The 20,914-nt window shown below is 42.7% G+C and overlaps 1 protein-coding gene across 2 annotated transcripts in view; it reads right to left on the reverse strand.

Annotated features, from left to right (window-relative positions):
• tox2 (TOX high mobility group box family member 2) overlaps nt 1-20,914 on the reverse strand; it is a 92,302-nt gene that overhangs the window by 61,697 nt on the left and 9,691 nt on the right. The window lies entirely within an intron of this gene.

Below are 20,914 nucleotides of genomic sequence, written 5' to 3' on the forward strand. Positions count from 1 at the left end.
GCCAGGGAGAGACAGTGCAGCTCAGTGGGGTTCACACCGTGGCCCACAGCCGCAGCAGGGGTTCATCCCAGGATTCACTCCAAATCTCACTTTCTCGATCTCACTCCTCGTCTTTATCTCCCTCCTCACTTCACTCTCATCTCACCGCGCTCCTGCGATTCCCTGATATTCTTACATTAACATCTCCCTTCAGTAACATCTGTTTGGCAGGTTGCATGTCGTTTCTGTCATTGGATTTGCGCAATGTGATAACCTATTGTGCGCGCGTGTTAGTTGATAAAACGAGCTACATCTCTTCCTCGCCGATGTTGGAGTCTCTATTTTAGCTTCTGTTGGCCACCTGCTGTTAAAATGAACGCTGTAACTGGTGATGTGGAAGCTGGTTTCTCATAAATAAGAGGATAAAACATGAATTTACATTTGGAGATGACTATGGCTGCCACCTGCTATGTATAGTGCTTAATGTCTTTGCCAAACTCCATACATACAGTCTGCTAATGAGGATGTGTTGTAGATTATGGAGGCAGAAAAACACGATGCAGGAATCTAGAACAAACACCACATTATCTCTCTCACACTTAACTCTGTTCCCCCTTCTCTTTTTCACCATTCACTCTGTGAATAGTAAAATTTATGGCTCTAAATTACACCAACTCATCAACACACACACACACACACACACACACACACACACACACACACACACACACACACAAACCAAAAATCACTCACACATGCACACAAGAACACCCAGACATGCATGTAATCACACAGACAGAAATACATTCAAGGGCAGGGCTTCAGATTGCTATGCAGTGAGACATGAAGCATTTCACTATATTTAACAATTGAGTGAGAAAATATCCCAGAACCAACCAAAACTGGCCCTGCCTCTCACTTCTAGTCAGTCACGTGGTGCAGGCATCCAGCGCACACACGAGCATAGCAGGCCCTTTACAGCGGAGCCGCCATAAACACACCTTTGCAGATTGCATTTATGGGCCTAAACCCATAGTGATTACCACGCAGTGAAACCCGCAAGCTATGCACACAAGGGCTAATGTAACACACCATGCATGAAACATATTCAAGAAATCACAGGCTCAAAGAGCATGATTTATGCCCTATAAACAGCTTTCTATGCAGAATAGTCCCAACAGCGTGCTGGTCTAATGGCGTAGGCCTATCACATACTGTATACAGTGCAGGCTATCCCCTGAGGCGGAGTGAGAGTACTTGCTGTGTAAGGTTTTGATTTCCTGTGCTCATTATGAAAGGTGAAAAGAGATGAGTAGACAGCAGTGGCCATCTTGTCGATATGGTTCGCATAATGATGACACAGCGTTATTAAAGAGAACTCTCATTTACAACTTTCCTCGTTGATGCACCGTCCTGACAACCAGCAAACTAAAACCCACAGAAAGCTTCTGGGTTTAAAGCATGTTTTTTTACATGTGGATTTACATTTTTGCTACAAAGCTTACATCGATTTCTTGATAGCAATATACAGGTTGGGGAGAGGCTGTTCATTAACAGATCTGACGTGAGCCAAGCCATTCTAGGTCATAATGAGCAACATGACCCAGCATGTAGATATTTCTTTTTCTCTCTACCCTGCAGGGGAGCTACTGTACACTAACTGCATCTCTCAACAGAGACTTTTTCTTTCGTGGCTTGTTAGGTAGCTTGCCAGCATCGCAGCTAAATGAATGCCTCGCAGAATAGCTGCTTTAGCCAGCGAAGGAGCCACAGTAAGTGAATGTTTGATATTTCTCCAGTGTGCCAGGCTAATCTGGCCCTGTGGCATGCCATTACGGGGCTAATAACAGCTGTCTGCGGCCTGGAGGGGACACAAGCAGTCCTGGCTGCGCTAACTGGCCCTGACAGACTCATTAGGAGTGCTGGCACCCAGAACAGCAACAGCCAAACTCCTCGCATTTCCTTGTTGGCTCACAACAGTCTGCAAGTGCAAGAAGCATTGTTCTCTACACTTGTTCTCTGACACCTTTCTTTTGTTTTCTCGTCCTCACTTCAGACGCTCTCACCCCGTCACCTCTCTTTCACTTTCTGGCTGGCTTTGGGTTCCTGTGATATTTCTACCAAACCAGATGCTGCCAGCCGTTTGCCGTCTCGGCTCGACACCTTGTTGAGTCCAACCACTTATTCTTTTTTTCTTTTTTTTTTATCCCGCACACACAATCTAGTTCAGACTGAAATAGAGCAGAAGGCAGAGTTCGCTTGTTTGCTCACGCTACTGTAGTCCTGTCTGAGATAAGTAAATAAATACATAAATAAATATCTCTGTAGCTCAGTTTCTAACTAACTTTGGTGTGAAGCCACAGGAAGATACTGCACCACACCAGGAAGAGACTGGCATCCTCTGAACTTTGTATCAGTTACTGTAGCTGGGCCTTGTTTGAGGACAAGAGGGACTTCCCCAAGCAGACAGCAAAAGCAAACATTGTCCTGTCGCTTGGCAGGGCCGAGCCAATCAGCACAAGCCGAGCCGGCAGACAATAAACACAGAGAGCCAATGATTCTCGTCTGGATGTAGAACCATTAACAATAGGGGGAGGGATACAAGTTGGGCTGTGACATGTTTTCCGCTCGACTCCTGCCACGTGACAGACTTTTCTGCTCATGACACTGATTATACCGATGCACATGACAGTTTCAGATTGTGTCTGACAAACCATGTTGAAAAGGCTTATTCGCTGAAATAAGCTAAAGCCTGATGCTGCACGTTTCAAACTGCAACGGGCGACTGAAATGTCTGCCACCACATCATCTAACCGGCCCAATTCAACTATATTTTCCTGTGGTTTTATTTATTATTATCATTTATAGCTAATGGTCATCATATATTCACTGATGCTGAAGATCATAGTTCATTTGTAAAATATCATGTTACACAGAAACATTAAAGGAGAAGAAGAAAGATATACTGTTATCTGATTTTCATTATTCTTAATATCCAATAAAATAAATTATCTGTTGTGCTGTATTATCTCATAAATATTCATCATCATCACTTTTCTCCACATCGTTAGCCTAAAGCACAGCAGGCGCTACAACACAACTACTCATTAGATATCAGCGTTGGCTTCGCCTTTTTATAGGAGGGGGTGGTGGGGCACTGTAAAGCCAAAGGCACAGCTGTGGGGGTATAGTTACCTGTAACGTTAGCTGTTGCATGTTATATTATTTACGCAGATCTAGACTTAATGGAACACATGTGTGTCTGCAGCCGACATTCTTCCCAGATTAGCCGAAAGGCCTGCACACACCAGACTCCACCGATGAGAGGAATGCAAGGCCTAGACCGGCTTATGGGGAAACCCTATCACTCATCTGTGGTATACAGTAATGCATGCACACACACAATCATGCATGTACACTTACTGTATTTATACATTATGGAGACAGTGCCTCATACTGCATGTACAGTATGCGCTGAACAATGCATGCGCACTGACATCAGAAGATCAATAACACAAAACATTACCCTCCTTCCAAACAGCCATTGAGTGCCTGCATTGTTCAATTCTGCTCCCTTTGGTGCTGTAGTTGCTGATATTTCAACTGGTAAAATACATTATCCTGTCAATTCTGTTGCATAAACACATTACATCATACCAGACGGATTTTTTAGCAGTGGTGGTCTAACAGTCAATAACAGAGCATGAATCACTTTTTCGGTGGTTTTAAGATACTTTTAGTCTGAGACAAAACCAGCTGCAGTGTGAAATACTGGTTTGCATATTGCATTGTGATGAATCATTTTCCATCAGAAATTTTGCACAGATTGTGAAATTGTTTAGATGATTCAGGACGTATATCGACCATGTTTTATATTTGACACTTTAGCATACTTTTTACATATGGTGCATCGTTTTTAGCTTCATATCTAAACTTGCAGCTCAGTTTGTAAGGGTGTACATTATGTGCAACAATCAGAACTTTATGAAACCCACTTTCCATCTTTTGATATTAATTTATCGGTGGCACCATCTGTGAGCTCCTGTCTATGGACCTTGGAGACGCTGACGTTTAAGTGCTGTTTATTTCAAAGAGAAGAACAATACTAACTACACTACTAACGATATTAGAGGTAACTTGCAGTAATATACGGCTTAAGCTTTGGCTGTAGAAATGTGTTTAGACTCTATTGTTAACCCAGTTCTTGTGCAGTATAGTGAATCAATACAAAGCATTGATCACTGGAGGATGGAAGCTACAGACCAGATTACTGTACATCCCCACGTATGTATTTCCACTGTTTATTTAGATATTTCGAACAGGAATGTCACATGTCTTTGAGCCGTATTTGTATGCATGTCATTTTACTTATTTCCAAATACTGGCAGTGAGAACGACACACGAGCTGTCTGAAAGAGACGTCAGCTCGGGCCTCAGCAGCTCAACCATAACCAGGACATGAACCCAGGGGCTACCTGCCTCAGGCCACAACTGACACTTACAACGCTGATCACACCATTGGGAGAATCCAGCCAACACCAGCGGTTGAGCAGTGGCTATTTATAGGTGACTGCAGCTCTTACAGTGACTCTCCATCCATTCCTGGTGTGAACTCGTGAGTTTGCGTGCACTCTTATGCTTGCGCTTCCAAGGTGGGAACAGCTGATTGTGTAATAACCACTCTAATTCAAATTGAATTCGTAGCACAGCTTTGCCTTCGTATCGCACCTCCTATCTTCCCGTGTCCTCCTCTGCTGGCCCGTCCCCTCTCTTCGCCCCTCCCTGTGCCTCCACCCTTCCTCTTGCTGCCTTATCCTCTGTTTATATTTCTCCAATAGTTTTTGTTGGTCCATTAGTCAACACAGATTGCACAATGCATCCGCGGAAGATACTTAAGATGAACCTTTGATATCAGCCTCTCTCTGTCCCCCTCACTCTCTTGCCATCTATCAGTGTGTATGCTAATCTCTCATTCCCTTTTCCCTTTCTCTTTACTCTCAGCGTTTGAAGGAACGAGCATGATTATGCGTGCTCATGTTGAACCCTGAAACGTACAGTAGAAAATGAGGGTGAGGAGGTCACGCTAGCCTTTGATTGCGGCAGTTTCTCATCCAACTCACACCTCATTCTAACCTTATCAATACTGTGGTAGTTCTTCACTTTAACCCCAACCTTTGCTTTAACCACAGGTGCTGCTTTTGTCATAACCTGAATGTTACTGAACCTTTTCATGCAGCTGAAGATGTTTTGCTTTTTTTAAGAAATACAATTAATAGTGAAAGCGTCAGTCCGGACCACAGTTTGAGTTCCCAACTTTGCGCTCGTCCCTGAAACTTTTCTGACACTGCACCGCTCTCCTCTCTCTTCCCCCGACTCTTTCTTGTTCTTTCGAACTCGACTTTGTGTGTATACCTGCAGCTACAGAGGGCTGCCACAGAAAGTAGACTCCATATCCACTGGCACAACAATGTGGAGCTTGGCTGCATGCTTTCAGGTAGGCAGATAGGAAATTCAACAGCACCATCTAAAATTGCACCAAAGCTCAGACACTAAGTACAGTCGGCTGAGTGGATTATTGAGTGGATTAAACGCTGCTTTTTTGAACTCTCCACACAGGAAAATGGAATAAAAGTCATAGATGTAATTAAAGATTTTTGCTCCAGTCAGTGGTCACGTACAGCTTGCCATAGGATTCATCAAAGTGCAGAATTAAAGACTAAAGTGGTTCAGTTCAATTGAAAGAAAAAGTAATCAAGAGCCTCATCGACGCTAAAGCTGAGCGTTGATGAATAGCGTCGCCTATTTACATCAAAGGCTGTTTTAAAGATGCCACAAAGACATCTCGAACACTATGGCTGTTACCAAGGGTAACATGTACTGATGGTGCTCGCTTTCGTTTCTGTCACACACACACAAACACACCTGCCCTTTGTATTACTTGTGACACAAAAGCGAAGGAGATGGAGTACAGTAATAAAGCGCAGTCTGTGCCCTTCCTCTCTCTGATACAGAGGACAGAAAAGAAACTTTTCATTTTCATTTATCTGTTGTTGTTTTTTTTTTTTTTTGAACCCCTCATCTTTTTTTATGAGGCTGTTTCCTGAAGGCAAAACAACATGGTGTTACAACAATACAACTTACAACCAACGACTGACAAGCAGAGCCAGCACCTGGGCTGAGCGCTGGCCGCAGCTCCTCGTGTGTTACAGGCAGAAAACAGACGGCTGGGAGAAGATTTAGCTAATACAAAAACAGGGTTTTTTTCTTTTTTTCCTCCAAGAGAGGTACACGCAAAGGCTAGATTATTTTAATACAGGCAGAAGCTGAGCAGGATAATTCCTTAACAAATTGGGATTGCTGAGGAGAGCAGAGACTCTTGAATGTCAGTTTGCATTCGTCACCTGACTTCACGAGAAATTCTGTGACATAAAATGTTCTCGTGTTTCCTTTAATAGAAGGAAATGTGCAGCACCATCTGGATTTTTAGCAGTATAGCAAAGCTGATAGTGAGGCCGATAAGGAAGCACAGCTGAGATGATTCGATGATTAGCAACAGAAGTTTAATGGACAACAATTCTGGTGATCGACCATTTACTTAATGAATTTGCTGCTTTTCTTTGTTGAAAATCATTGTGAGCTTAATATTTTTGGGATTTGGAGTGTTGGTTGGGCAAAACAAGCAACATGAAGACGTCAGCTTGTGCTCTGAGATAGGCTGATAGCCATTTTTCTCTATTTTCTATTGATGCAAACAATAGTTATTTGAAGGATTATAATCTCTTATTTGTGTAACTATTCTTATAAAGATCCTAAACTGAGCACGGCCTTCTTCAGTTTAAGCAAAAGCTACATTAAACTACCGTTTGAAATGCAGTAATTTAAAGCTTGAGAGTCTTCTAAATGCTTTGCCGTGTGCCGTTTCTATGCATTCACTTCAAACAAACGTGTTACTTTTACACGATACGGGCTGCAGAGGAAGTCACTGTCTATGTTAGGCATTCTTGTACAGTAAGTCAGCTTTAGCAACATATTTGGAAGTTCAATCACACATCGGAGGGAGAGAGAGAGAGACAGAGAGGCAGTGAGGACAGGAAAAGACGAGGCAGCAAAGACAGAGTAGAGAGAGTGAGAGAGGAGGCAAGAAGAGAGGGAGAGATGGAGATAGAGAGATAGAGGGAGAGAGTTAGTTGAGAGTTGATATGCTGACTACAGGCAGTTGATTTGGTTTCAGAGAGCATTGTTACGGTGCTTTGAATTAATGCCTCCCAAAGAGTCCAATTGTGATTCTTGGGCTGTGCTGACAGAATATTTGACAGCCTAGGGTGAGCTGCTGATCTCAGCTGAATCCTCTGTTCTGCGTGTGCGTGCGCGCGCGTGTGCACGCCTGTGTGTCAATGTGTGCGAGAATGTATGGTTGATACCCGACATATTCATACACCTACACATGTTCAGATATGTGTGGCTGCGCAAAAAAGTCGAAACACCCACACGAGTATGTCTACAGACTCCCACTCACACACACACACACACACACACACACACACACACACACACCTACACACACACACACACACAAAAAGACAGAGTGGACAGTGTGTGATAGCGAGACTGAAATGAACCAACGCATAAATCAAATCCTAAATGACTGTTAACTAAGCGGCAACACACTCGGACACAAACAACCTTCTTACGCAGGTAAATTGAGCACATTCGCTTAATCGTGATGGAAGAGTCTGACCGAGGGTCTTTTTCTTTCCTCTGCAGGAAACATGTGGTCCCTCTGGGCTGCTGAAAGAATAAAAAAAGAAATAAAAATAGACAAGCCCAGTGCTTCATTACAGTGACGGGAAGAAAAAACGAGTTTGACAGTATCGTGAAAAATCATTTGTGAAAATGTAATTCACAAACCTGCACATACGGAAAATATATATTAATTGTATTTATCACGTCAAGTCTCTTGACACTGAAGCGATTTTTAGCAGTTACACTAAAAATGTGCAGTCAGGGGACACAGACTGAAAACATACAAACGATGCAGCATGGATCAAACTGAACATTCAATATTAATCCATATAAATGAAGACGGTTTGCGTCAGTGTAGACAAATGCAAATCAGTGGTAATTACAGAATTAACTGGTAAAGTCTTACACACCCACATTATCATACACGTGCATATATATGTGTGTGTGTGTACATAATTACATGTGTACACACTTACCCTACATGTACATTTAAATGTGGGTCTAATAGTTCATTTATTTGACATCTTATTATTCACTCATTCTGCAGAGCTTGGCAGCGATGCATTTGAATGCGCATAGATGTGTCGTTGTAGAAAATAGCCCGCATGTTTTTTAACATCCTTCCTTTTATTCCGGTTCTGTTTGCACAATGAAAGGACAGATGTAGCCTGAGAATCAGACAAAACGAGGACCTAAGACTCGACTCGACACTTGAGACCTCACCCTTTACAGGCTTTCAAACTGCAGAACAGTAAGAAATATTGTGAGACAGAAAGCGTCTCGTAGCCACACACTTTAGCTATTCAATTATGCGGCCTGTAAACTGAATGTAGACCCAAAAAACACAAACAAGAAGAACAATTAAAGCAGCTCTGAAAGGAAAATGCTCTAATTAGAACTGAAACAGTTAGCTGAATAACCAATTTGTCAACCATCATAAAAGTAATCAGCAACTATTTTGATACCTAATTAACCATTTCAGTCATTTTTCAAGCAAAGATGGCAATGATTAGCTCGTTCCAACTTCTAAAATATGACAATTTGCTGCTTTTCTCTGTTTTATTTCGCTGTACATTGAATCTGTTTTTTCCCCCGTTCATTAGATGAAACAAATCAATCGATAATAATCGCCCTTGTTCAAATGTTATCATGTTCATGGTCGACTGACAGTTTACTCCTGACTTGACTTAGATCAGTCCTCGAGCATTAAAAGCTTAACTTGAGACTTGCTTTGTCAAGACTTGAAACTTGATTTTGACTAATTCCACCAAAAGCCTGAAAAACAGCAAGAGGAAATTCCTACAATCTATGAAGAAATGCAAAATGATTCAGATTTAGACTCAAACCCCCGTGAACACTCTGCATGTATGACTTGCCACAAGTTATGAAACAACTGTAATGTCAAAAGTAGCAGATGAGTCAAAGATAGATATTTCTAGTTTACACTAAGCACTCTTCCTTTCCCCCATGTGAAACTGCCTTCTTGCTAATTTGAGAACTTTCTTCACCACAGTGTCATGAAAAGTTTAGTATCAGTGTGATTAAACAGTTTTTGTGTGTCCATCTTTCTCCAAGTTGGAGTTTACAGTGTTTTTCACGGTGAAAACATCATAAATCTGGCCGTGAGCATGAGAAACCCTTTATAGGCATCCTTTTCTGGGAAAGCTCCGATGCCAGTCCTTCATTAAAATTAACTGGATAAGGAAAAACAATGGTAAGAGAAGGAGGCAGGAGAGCAACTAAAGAGTATAATTGTAATGCAGGTGTTGATTTCGTGGATGGATACTCCTCGTCTTCCGGCCTTCCTCCTCTCCCTCTCTGCTATCCATTTACAGCACCTCTCTGCCTTCCTCTCTCCCTGCCTTTACATCTTTCTCTCCATCTTGAGTGCTGTGCCTCACCCTAATTAGAAATTCCCCCTCCGACCAACTGAAATTGAATTGCCCATCATTTGCATAATGATAGCTCACCGGGCTGACGGACGATTTACCGTGAGATGAAATGTAGCAATCACTTAAGAGAGTGACCATGAGGGAGTGAAGGTAAGGAGGGGGTGCAGGGGGGGAGAGAGGGAGAGAGAAAAGAAGTGAGGATGAAATGGGATCACAAAGATAGAGTGAGGTTAAGAAACGCGGAGAGAAATCCGACAGGTATTTAGGTTATTGTCTCATACAGCAATATTGCTGGAGGGAAGGCTGCGTCCTCAATATGACAGCGACTGGACACAACAAGGACACATAAGGACACTTATGTAACACCGTTCCTCTTGTCAATGCAAGCGCTTCTGTCTTTCAACTCTAATTATCATAAAGCATATTTCATACAGAGCTGATATTCTGTCAAGAGCGCTGGCTGCACAAATCCTGTATTCCAGACCTCTGAGATTGAACGCTGAGTTTTACCTTCCTGCTTTCGTGTTGTTCTCAATCTGCAGCTGCCTCTTCTTGCAGGTCATTAAACCTTTTTTAAACAGCAGACTATTCATAACAATAAAAAACAAGTAGCACAACTGGGACAGCTCTTCTATTCAGAATAAAATCATCTCAATCAACAACTTAAACAAAAGTCTGTCGAGCTACGTTAACAGCTGGTGGCAGCTAGTCAACAAACGGTAGATTTGTGTGCCTTTTAATTCTCCTACTGTTATAAATTCAGCAAACAATCCTCATTAGGAAATAAGTGATGCACAGTTGATCATTAGAATGAAGGGCTGTGTTTTGTTCTCCTCTCAGGACAGGAATAAAACACTTGAAAACAATTAATGAATGTCATTGGCCTCTATTGTTGGTGTAAATGTTAAGCTGTGATGCAGTATTTTTAGCCTCTTTTCACCCGACGTTTGGCACGTTCTGACTCTGTCCCTGCACGAGATCAGCATCGGGAACTCCTGAACCACCCACAGTTTATAAGAAGTGGTCAGCCTGTCAACTGTGTAGCTGTCAGTGAACGCCCAATCAGCTCAACAACTGCCACGCCACGCACAAATGACTGTAATCAACGATGTGATAATCATCTCGTCGTCTCGCCTCCTCTGGGGGCATCGATCTCACATTCCACCAGGCCTGAAAATTTGATTTGTAAAAAGTCTTGATAAATCTCGTCCCGGCGATGTCACGTAACTTCGGGCAAATCGAGTAATGTGGCGCCATCAGCGTGATGTGGTGAAATAGCAGTGAAGACGCAGTCTGAAATCCTAAACGTGCCACTGAAGGTCCTTTCTGTCAAAATCGCTTATTCACAGGAGTGAGTGGGCTGAGGCAAGTGCTGCAGAGGTCACATTTGTTTCTAATAGTCAGAGTGATATGTTGGGCTATCAGGTTGGAAGCTCTGCCCAGAGCCTGATAAGGCCACTGTTTATTGTCTAACTTCCACTCTTTAACCTGAGGAACCTCAGACTCTCACACACGGTACTTTCCACTCCTGAGCCATTACCTCAGCGTGTGTGTATGTGCGTGCGTGCCTGCCTGCGTGCGTGCATGTGTGTGTGGTGTACTGTATGCGTGTATGACCGTGTGTTTTGCATGTGAGAGTCCTCATATGTGTGTGCGATCTTTGGTTTCCGTCACAAGTTGACCTAATTAAAAAGTCCTGCCGATGCTCGATGACTGACAAGTCATCAGAAAGCACACAAAAGTGCTCACACACACACACACACACACACACACACACTAGGACACACAGCAGTGCGCACACACACACACATCACTCAGAGCTCAAATCATTTATTCAATTCTTCAATCTCCTCTTCCTCTGTCCATCTCTACATAAGTGATCAGTGATCACATGTCGCATGTTAAAGTCGGCTGGCCCAGACAGGAGGGAGTTAAGTCCCTTATCTCTCCTCCCCAGAAGAAATTCCTACTAGAGGCCTCGCTCTGCTGGTTTCCTGCCTTCTTGCCCAATGCCCTATTTTTACTCATCGGGGCTCTAGAATACCAGGGGCAGCTTTTTCCTTGTCACTAACATATTTCCTGCCATTCTCACTCTGACATTTCTCCCCGCTGCACGCTTCGCTCAAATCGTTCCCCCTCTTTATGGGTCATAACCTTTCAGTCGGGGCCGTTCATATTCAAATGTACCTGCCGATGCCGGAGCCGCTGCGAGCTCACCCGTCATTCTGGTTGGCCTTTTTTCGGTGTTCACAGGTTTTTAACATCAGCTCTCAGGTGTTAATTTGAGATCTTTCTGAGTGCTGCCAGAAACAATCAGGTCCACTGACTGGGTTGACTGACTGTAGTAAATTACGGCTCATCCACAAAACCATGAGCAGATTTTTATATTGTGGGTGGTGCACATTATTTTTTATATTTAATTTAAAATGATATTCTCAACAATTTAGAAATGTCAAAATTGGATTTAAAAACAGCACAACAGCACAAAAGATGGGCATAATCTACAGTTCATTTTCATTTTATCCCCATTTTTCTGTTAGATTTCTGTTGGAGGAAGCATTTCCTGACCTGTCAACACTGCAGGAGGACCCTTATTTATCATAAACTATATCGATCAGAGTCCTCTTGTAGCCGAAAACCTGCATTTCAGATGCATGGAGGCACAAAATCTAGATGATTGTTCAAACTGATGTTCTCCTTGAAATGCTGAAAATGAGTTGAGCTGAAACTTAACTTCTCCTGCCTTCTTATTGTGATGCTTCAGCTGTTGTACGTGTTTTTTCCATTTCACAATAGAGGACATATGATTTCTGGACATATCAGTGGAAACAGTGTCTCAGCCTCTGAGTGGGTGTTTCCACGGCAGCTGTTGACTGATTCGCTCTGAGACGCGCTGTCAGCTTCTGTGACACGCTATTGACTGGAAAGCGTCATCGACCGTTAATAATAACGGTCCCCTTTTTCAACAAACCCACATCGTGTTTGTTAAGTCCTGTTAGCGAGACATCTGTCCCTTTAGCACATTAAGCATTTAGGGTGAGGCTAGCTAGCTAGCTAGACTACTGTAGCTAGCACTGATTCAAACTCACTTTCGTTCATTTCAACAGCAGTTGAGTCATCAGCAGCCTTAAGAATTTAAGTGATATTACAAACTGTAGTCAGACCTAAACATAGGGGGCGCTATCATTTCACAATGACAATTTAAAATAGCAAATATCCCTTCGTTTGGCAAGCTGGACCAGATAAGTGAACAACGCAAACGATATCCTACAAGAGTGCAAATTATTATTCCTGCCAAAGCTGCAAATCAAGACCTCCATTTTCTACGAGCTCTCAACTCGATGAAGCGTTTCATAACCAGGCTGAGTAACGAGGTGAACTCGGATGTACTACTTCACTCACAAGGCTCAGGAGTCCCCGGTAAAGAATGTGCAGTAGAGAGAATTCAAAGTAAGAGGCCTAGGGAGGCCTGAGGAGGAGAATGAATGGCAGTTTAATGAATGTCTGGGGAGACATGATATCGGTGACTGGCTCTTTCAGTGCAGCTTTCATCCTATTCATACACCAACATGGTCTAAATGCAGGTGGATCGATGCTGGTTAAAAACACTAATGGCACATAAAGGGAGCACACTTTGCTACTGTTTCTCTCTTGCCAAGGTCTGATCACTTCTGGACTATTAATGGAGATGATATCCAGCAAGCTACAGGTGAAAGAAAAAGGCCCATTGTCTAAATTTTGAAGGCTACTTTTCTTACAAAACGGTGGCATTGACATTCTAGATGAAGAGACTGTGGCTTCTCATTCATACGCGCAGTAATAAACGTGCTGATATTCATTCCGATGAGTGGGAAATCGTGAACTCTAGACGGTGGACACCTGTGCTCGAATCCGTTCTATTGTACGGCGCGTTTTTTTGTCCCTTTACTGCGTACATTTATGAATATCAATATTATTTCCCAGTAGGAGGTAAATGGTACTGAATGGTTGCCAAGCTGCTGGAGGGGAGACTGCTCAGCTGACTAAAAGAGCCATTCTCCATTTTATCTCTCAGTCAGTGTGTATCTGTGTGTGTTTGTCTGCCTGAATGCCGTCCTACCGGTGTGCATGTGCAAATGTGTGTTTCGTTTTGATGAGGAGCAGAACGAGCCGGAGCTTGCTGCATCACTAGGCCATGTGAGAAAAAGTTCACGTGATGCAGGCAAATACAGCCGGGCTCCAGCAGGATGGAAAGACTGTAATCAAACCATAAATCAGAAATCACTGAACTGCCATCCTCCCACCCCCTCTCCCTCTCCCTCTCTATCTCTTTTTGTTACTAGCCTCCTACTCCTCTCTGCAGAGCTCCCTGTATAGCATGTTCTGTTACATACAGGCATGCATATACCGCTGAAGTGCAGATCAATGAAGAATGTATTTTCCCCCATATCCAAGCTTTGAATCGTGAGATCATACAGTGAAAGAAAAATCCAATACTTTTTTTTTTTTTTTTTTTTTTACAGATCAGTGAGCCTCGTCTTTAAGCTCTTTTGGAAAGCATGTGATTTTGGGCTGTAGTGTGTATTAAAACCATCTCCATACCTTCAACAAGCAAACGACTCTGCAACCATGAGGCGCATGTGGGCATGTGCATGTGTGTTTCTTGACTTCTCACATACAGGCGCAGTCCATATTTGTCTGGCCGTGACTTTTCATAGTGAGCCACCTGGCATGCTGTAATATCAGGAGAACAGTGGGGTCATTGTGAAGGAGCTGTGTGATATCAAGGAGACTGACCCATTTAGAGCTCAGCCACAGAGCTGACAAGCCTCTGCTATGTCTCGGACATCTGGAAGGCCGGAGTCGCTCGCTCTGCTGTACTCCACACACGAGTCCAGAGAGGAGAAGACGCCTGACATGGTCGCGGGTATTTCACACGCTCACCTCTAGGATCTATTCAGGAGGCAGGGCTGTAAAGTGGCGGTGATAGTGATGAGGCTCTGTTACGGCGCGCTGAGAAATCTGGAGGGGATCCAAGCGATACCTAAAGCTGTGCTGGTCATCTTGCAGAGATTTCAGAGGGCTGGAATAACGGTGCAGCGCAGTGCTGCTGATCACGGGGAAGAAAAAAAAAAGTTCTGTCTCATTATTCAAATGAGAATGACTTTTTCAGCAGCCGATTCAATCCAGCGATGTTCAAAAGGGGCCTTGCATATTCTGCAAAATAAATGCAGCAGGAGAAACTGCTTGAAGTGGAAGTAAAGAAAAAAAAAACGAATTCAAAGAAAAGAAACGTTACCATTCATGTATCATATGCAATGCTGTCCAAAACGACTGAGATTTGTCCAATGAAGCTGCAGTGCTGCGCATTATATAAACGAATACATGAATGCATAATGAGGGGCCAAAATGAGCCAAGGAAAGCACACTGAACAAATCCCCCAGGGGAAAGGAAATTATTCAGAACAGACGAGGATACAATTCATAATAATATTGGAAAGGGAAACTTTTTTCTCTTTCTTTATTTAAAATCCATGCTTTAAATGTAAAACCAGAACTTCCTTGCGTGTATTGAGTGTCAAGATGAGGATTTCTACGTATTTTTACCCTCAATTCAATGCCTCACACATTATTGCCTGAGCTAAGATTGCTGAGATGACATCAAAAATTTAAAAAATACAAGCTAACCTAATGTATGGTTCAAATATAAGCATTTGTACACACCACAGTGGGTACAGTGCAACAGCAAATGCTCTGATTATTCAATCTAAAAGAAGCCCACTGTCATTTCATTTTTCTAACCCAAATAATAATTCTGTATCATGAGCTAATTCATTTTTTTTTGTATGAAGAAGCAATTGGCTGCAAAGATTGAATCATCAACCCTTGTTTCATTTTCCATGTAATTAAATCAGCTTCTGAAAAAAAAAAAAAATGTAAGCTGGCGTACGATTTAGGGAAAATTAGCATTTTTAATCACAGTACATTACTTTAATAACTCAATAAATCTGTGGCAGCTGGAGCATCTGAGAATGTTGTCACAGCCACTTAGTTCTGCATTTGCAACTAATACAGGCTGATGAGAATCAGCCAGAGAGCGGGAGAGAACAAAAAGAGGGATAGACGAAGGAGGGAAGAGAAATTCAGCAGAGGGTGGGAGAGAGAGGATGAGGATCCAGGGAGATAGAAACAAAAGCATGGCAGGTGAGGAGCAGCGATGAGCACAACCAAGAAAGAAATACCGGCGCAGACTCTGGCACAGAGAGGGGCTCAGCACTCTCACCTCTCTCAGTTATTAACTGTTAATCCCCAATTAGCTCATTCGTCACCTCGGTGTCGTACATGAGACCTGCTTACCCCTCGTGCTGCTTTGTTACTTGGTTAGCGATAGTAGTTGCCAAATACGCAGAACAAGCCGGAATGACTGCAGAAAACCTCTTTTAATTGTAAAGGGATGTCAACAAACAGGAATCCTCTGAGCATCCGAAGAGGCTCTTTAAAGCGAAGAGAAATGCAGAAATGTAGCTGTAATGTGAGAAAAGCTGGAAGTGCTGCTGAAAGGTCAAGCACTGGCTCATGGATTTCCTCTCTGTATCTACGTTTTTGCATATTTTGGCTTCACTCTCCAAGAGACACCTTTTTGATCCAAACCACGAAACCTTCGCAGACATAAAACCAGAAGGCTGTCCTCTCTAGAAACTGGACAGCACTGGACATTTGTTCAAACAGCTCAGAACGATGCATTCAGTGCTTCGTGAGGAAGAGGAGGACAGGTTGGATAGATGGTTTGCATCATATCTCCACTGCTTTCTTTGAGGGCTGCAAAGAACACATCTTTTGTTGTCAATTAATCTGTGGATGATCACAAGTCATCACGTTAGAAACAAACTAAATAGCTCGTTTTGTCCGAGCGACAGCCAAAACCCCAAAGATGCTCAATTAACTGAAAATTAGCAAATTCTCACATTTGAGAAGGAGAAGCCAGCAATTGTTTGACATTCTTTGCTTGATATTTGGCTATTTAAGTATTTATGGGTTGTCAAAACTGTTGGCATTTGATGTTGATCACCAAATCAATAAGTCAAATAACCATTTCTGCTGCAGTTTTCCTCTGAAATAACAGCAACCCCTCCCCAAAGTGTTTGCCTGATTGCCTAAAGTCATTCTGTACTACACTGAAACACAAACTACTTTGTTGTTTGTTGTGAGAACTTGTTGAAAACGACCATGTGACGCTCTCGCTGTGGCGGGAACGCTGATGTTCGATGTTAGACAACATTCCCCGTGCTCTAATGAAAATAACAGTGAGTGAGAGCAAGTGAAAGTGAGAGCTGTCAGCACATGCATGCCTGGGAAAGAGGACTCCGACTCGGTTTGCGTGCGTGATTTCAGGCTAATGTGTGTTATGCATCTACTCAGTTCTACTCTACTCTTTCTTTCCCTTTTTTTCTGAAAGGTGGCAGAATTGCTCATCAGGCCTCTTTCTCTGTCGACCAGATAAAGCTCTATCTCTCCATCTCCTCTTCCTCTCCGTCAGATGTTTGTGTTCTAGTGCCTCGCGCAAGAGCACGGCTGTAATAGTGGAAACCTGCATCACTTTACAGCTTAACAGTGTATCCTGAAGCCTGGGTTCACACACACACACACACACGTTTACTCACTTCTTCTCACATCTACATATCTGGCACGGCGCACACACGATAGACAACATAAAAAAAAAAAAAATCCTATGCCTTTATTGAGATGTGAGTTTACATTCGACATAGGCAGGGGAGGCACATGAAAGCATCGTGGCACACAATCAATGCCCTGAAGGTGCGCTGGCATGCGTCTGTGCCCATTCGCTCTATCTTTGCAGCTCCATTGAGGAGACTGAGGGGCCTTGTTTCCACTGATACACAGCTTTTTGATTCACTTAGCAGGCTTTGTCATGTGCATGTTGGATTAAGCCTCTGACTGAAAATCAACCGTGCAGCATGAGCGCACACACACGCATGCGACAGCGCCCACAAACCCACAAACAGTCATTAGCACTATCGTGGTAGACCCCACTAATTAGCTCATCATCTCAGCACCTCTCTCCCTCGCTTCATGGATCTGATTTCAAAGTACGCTTTCCAAAAGTGTCATGGCATAATGATGGCATTGCAGCTCTGGGCATACAAGTATATTTCCATGTGCTCTCTGGGGACGAGCGGCGACACACAGGACTTGTACTTTCCTCTATCGACTGTGTGACTAACACCAAAATAGCCCCCGAAGAGGCTAAGTTGATCTGACAGGACACGTACAAGGAAAAGCTATTATAACGCCATGCCAGGCTGATTTTGTAAGGACGGCTCGGCTGGGCAGCTCGATCCATTTGCAGATCAGGCAGCAGTGGATCAGAGGCAGCGGGATTTTTTTAATACTCTACAACAAACACACAACAACCTAACAGCTCACATTTATGCTTCAGAATGTATCTCCTGATTGCTCCATTTCTCTCAGTTTTCCCCATATATACAATATTTAGGGCATTTTCACATGATTGTGACTGGTCAGAAATTGCTGTTAGTTTTTCAGCCTGAAAAATTCTTGGAATAAAACCTTGAAAGTTCTCTTGAACGGTACAATTTGCAAAAAATCTCTGACACAAATCTGAGAAAATTTGTTTTCCCTTTAGCAGTTCACACTGCTCTGAAGTCATTCGAAGGAGAGGAAGATCACTTTGTACTTTGTGAGAGCCAAAACAACCTGAAATGGCAATTACTGTTGGTCTTTGCACAGCTAAAAGGAAGGAAGTGATAACACAGCCACGCTATCTATCTACCTATTAGTCAGTATTGCTAAATGTTTTTTTTTTTTTCCCAGCCCTTTTATCAATCAAATAACAGATGTTGAATGTAAACTGTGGGTGTATTTTCAGTGCTGTAGACAGACCCATTCTTAAAACTGAGATTTGCAGACTTGGAGATACGATTGCAGATTTATACCGTTGCCATTCATCGCAATTCCTCAATTCTTTCTGCAGCAGCCTCAAAGCTACTTTCACCTTCTAACGTTTTTTTCTTGTGCGTGTCTTGGCGTATAATTCGGTTGGTCCATTCAAATTAGGATGGTTGCATGTCTCAGTATGGATTGGTCGCATTGTGGAGGAGGGCTGAAGATTCACACCCTCTGGTTAACAGCAGCGTTACTTAGTTTCATATGTAGAGTAGGGAAACAACTGGGGTTTACATGTGACTACGCATACAAATATTATTACAGAAGTCTCTTTCTGCACCATGGCCTCATGGTTTCTGATACGACACAGCCAGTGAAGTGGCAGAGAAGCCAATTTACAGTTTATAACTCAACCACACATCAATAATAGGAAAAAAAATAGATTACAGTAAATCCATGGTTCAAAAGCTGCATACCTTTGAAATGTCAAAGGGGAAACCACAACGGATAACTCATCTCAAAACTCATTTCAACTGCACGGTGCAAGCTGTATTACAAATATTCAACAGCCTACTGTTCCCTCCAGGTATTTTTCAGCAAAACACTCTATACATTTTCATTTGAGATGAGAAAAAAAAGGAATGTATTTTTTTTTTCACTGGCAAGCAGCCAAACCAATTTAATTACATTCCAAATGGGCGCAATCTCCACATAGCAACCAGCCCGTGTTGTATTTCTCAAACTTCAACAACCTCCTTGACTTTCTCTGAGTAATTGAAATCTTCCACTCTTCCACCCTCGTCATTATGCGGAGCAGGAGAAAGTACAACAAACCAAACCAAAAGGAACAAGGAGATCTGGCTCTCAGAACGAGCTGCTTTAGCCAATTTGTAACTTCATCAGCACGTCTTGATACACTTTCTCTGAAGTCAATTAAAAGAATATTAGGTGGTGAATATCTAGAAAGAGCTAACGCCTTCCTCCTGCCAAGGAGCTGGTGATTACCCATGACTGGTGTCAGCAAAATCCTGTCAAAGTCTGATGAGAGGTCACCGCTTTTCCTTTCGGATTCACTCCTCTAGCCTTGAGCCGCGTCCAAAAAGCACAGAAACAATTCTTTTCATGTGAAAATAATCATTCGGTATCTGAATGCATCTGAAAGGTATCAAACTTCGCAAACAGTCTGTGGCGCCAAGAGGTAACATCTTAGTACAAACAAGCAAAACTGCGGTAATTAAGAACACAACTCCACATAGCATGACAAATTGGGAAAAAAAAATGTTTTCCATTTTTAAATGCTTCTAACAGTCTGTTTAACCATTTCCATCATTACGGACATGATGAATTCATTTCCAATTAATGTTTCAATGCCTGATAAAACATCAAAGATCTTCTAAAAGAGCTTACTGCCAAAGAGTCTGAGGCTTTTTTTTTTTTTTTTTACTGCAAAGACAAACTATAATCTCAGAGAGGTCCTCCCATCTACCCAGTGGGTAATTATGGGATGGCAGGCAAATAAATCATCCATCCAGACTGGCAGTAGACTGACTTCTACTACAACCCAGAATAAGGTCCTGAGGTGACTGAAGTACAAGGCATGGTATCAGTCACACAATGCTGTGTGTGCTTCAGGAAATCCTAAATACTGACTGTGACATTCAAGGCCTACAGAAACCCCCAAAAAGGTAATCTTCCTGTCTAGATAGCCTAAAAAAGAAAAAATAAATCTAAAATCTTAAAAATGTGAGAGCTTTTATGCAATTATCCTGCTATTTATGTCCACCTACCCACCTCTCTCTCTCCCTCTGTCACTGAATCTGTCTGAGAGCCCAGCCACATGCCAGTGCCTTTGTGTCAAAGATTAAGTGAAACCAGGAGCACCAGCAATGCTGTGTTTGCACAGTGAACACACTCTGTTTCAGCTGCACCAACACACCACATACCAATCAGCATACTGAGGCCTAAAACAGACCTGAAGCAGCTACTGCAGGTCCATAATTAATGAACAGAAAGTACAAAATTTTAAGTGTTACATCGAGCTCCTGTTGAAGCATTATTCTGCATGTGTGTGAAGATTTCAGAAGTGGAGAGTAAAAGCTGAAACACAGCCATATTACAGCAAATCACATCTACATTTAAGTACAGGGTACAGTTTTCCTATAAGATTAAGTGCTCTTATTTGACGCTGTTATCTCAGGTCCTCATTGAAAATGAAGGGGTAGCAAAAACTATCAACACACAGCGAGTGGGATTCCTGGAAAGTAAGGCAAAGCTACAATGAAAATATCATGAACAAAGCCCAAAAGTGCCAGAGGTGGTTTACTAGACTGAGGCAAAATGGGGCCTGAGGGGACTGTGGGTTTGCAGTGATAGGGAGGGGAGTCTCTCACACACGC

The sequence above is a fragment of the Chaetodon trifascialis genome, chromosome 3, assembly GCF_039877785.1.
Source record: "Chaetodon trifascialis isolate fChaTrf1 chromosome 3, fChaTrf1.hap1, whole genome shotgun sequence".
NCBI classification, from domain to species: Eukaryota; Metazoa; Chordata; class Actinopteri; order Chaetodontiformes; family Chaetodontidae; genus Chaetodon; species Chaetodon trifascialis.